This window comes from Coregonus clupeaformis, chromosome 35, assembly GCF_020615455.1.
Source record: "Coregonus clupeaformis isolate EN_2021a chromosome 35, ASM2061545v1, whole genome shotgun sequence".
NCBI classification, from domain to species: Eukaryota; Metazoa; Chordata; class Actinopteri; order Salmoniformes; family Salmonidae; genus Coregonus; species Coregonus clupeaformis.
The window spans coordinates 22,528,565-22,530,801 of record NC_059226.1 but is presented as its reverse complement, the minus strand read 5'-3'; positions in this window follow the sequence as shown (position 1 = coordinate 22,530,801).

Genomic DNA, 2,237 nt, shown 5'->3' with positions numbered 1-2,237 from the left:
CTCACAAGGATAGTAAAACAAGGAAAATTCAGGCAAGTGGGGAGATTTTGCCTGTCCCCACAAGGGAAAATGCTATTTTAGGCTTAGGGGTTAGGTTTAGGGTTAGGGTTACAATTAGGGTTAGGGTTAGAATTAAGGTTAGGGTTAAGGGTTATGGTTAGGGTTAGGAGTTAGGGTTAGGTAAAGTTTTAGGGTTAGGGTTTGGGGTTAAGGTTAGGCTTAGGGTTATGGTTAGGGTTATGGTTAGGTTAAGGGTTAGGGTTAGGGTTAGATTTAGGATTAGGGGTTAGGGAAAATAGGATTTTGGATGGGAATCAATTATTTGGTCCCCACAAGGATAGCAATACAAAACGGTGTGTGTTTGTGTGTGTGTGGGGGACCTCTCTCTGCTGTTAATAAACTGTTACCACTGAAATGGGATATGAAAACCCCCATGTTCTGTTGTTTAGGTTTCAGAGGGACAGCTCTGCAGAGGTGAAACCAAAGCCATGGCCTCCCTCACACACACGCATACACCTCTACCCTCCACCACTCCCCTATACCCCCTCTACCTTCCTCTATCCCCCTCTATTCGCCCTCTACCTCCTCTACCCCCTTTACTCCCTCTACCCCCTCTAACCCCCACTATCCCCCCTCTATCCCTCGCTACCCTCCCTCCACCCCCTCTACCCCTCTACTCACCCTCTACCCCCTCTAACCTCCCTCTACCCACTTCTACTCCCTCTATCCCTCTATTACATTTACATTTTAGTCATTTAGCAGACGCTCTTATCCAGAGTGACTTACAGTTAGTGAGTGCATACATTTTCATACTCTATCCCCCTCTATCCCCCTCTACTCGCCATCTATCCCCTCTACTCGCCATCTATCCCCTCTACCCCCTCTACTCCCTCTATCCCTCAATCCCCCTCTAACCTCCCTCTACCCACCTCTACCCCCCTCTACTCCCTCTATCCCCCTCTACCTCCCTCTACCCCCTTTACTCCCGCTATTCCCCTCTAACCTCCCTCTACCCACCTCTACCCCCCTGTACCCCTCAGTCCCCAATCAGGCAGGGTCGCTCTAATCCACTGTTTACATAAACGCTCTCCTGTAATGATAGCCGTGAGGCCGGGACAACACACACACACACACACACACGCTGCTCTACCCAAAGCTGTTTTCACAGGAGCCAAATACCTTAAATACATAATTAGCAGGGTCATTTCGGTGGGCCCCCCGAAAGAGGCCGAGCGTGTCAGCATGAGGGGGGCGGGAAGGAGGCAGGAGGACAGTAGGGGGGCGCTTGGACAAAGACGCACATTCATGACCGTGGCCCCGACAAACTGGCCACCGCCATCTTCACAGGGGAACCTCTGCCTGTGTTTCCTCAAAACCAGAGGCCGCAGGTTTGAACAACTTAAAAAAGATAGAGAGAGGGGGATGGATGAATGGATGAAGGGAGGGAGGGGGAGGGAGGGAGGGAGGGAGGGAGGGAGGGAGGGAGGGAGGGAGGGAGGGAGGGAGGGAGGGAGGGAGGGAGGGAGGGAGGGAGGGAGGGAGGGAGGGAGGGAGGGAGGGAGGGAAAGAGGTGTTAGTTATAGGGTCTGTAATTTGGGGAAGGAAATTGTCAAGGCCAACTAGAGGGGTCGGGGCTGAGAGCTAACTGTGGTTGTCAGTCAAATGCCACCGCTGCCACCAGTGACCATCTAAACCTCATGACTCTCTTTATTTCCATCCATCAGGGACCTTAGGTATCAAGTGTCTCAAAGTAGGAGTGCTGATCTAGAACCAGGTCCCCCCTGTCCATATGATCCTAGATCAGCACTCCTACTTTGATACAATTTATGAATACGGCCTTGATATCAGTCAAACAATTATCATATCGCTATATAAGACCACACTGGTCAACTGTAATACAAGGGTCCGTATTCACAAAAAATATCATAGTAGGAGTGGTGAGGTTCACCTTAAAGATCATAATGAATAAGATTATATGGTCAGCAGGGTACCTGATCCTAGATCAGCACTCCTACTCTGAGATACTATTTGAATACAGGCCATGAGCAAGAGGGACATCTTACATCAATTCCCAGTGTGTCAATCAATGTAGGTCTTTGAAAGAGAGGCAAGGCTGCATTCTACTGAACTGAGAGAGAGAGAACGAGAGAGAGAGAGAGAGAGAGAGAGAGAGAGAGAGAGAGAGAGAGAGAGAGAGAGAGAGAGAGAGAGAGAGAGAGAGAGAGAGAGAGAGAGAG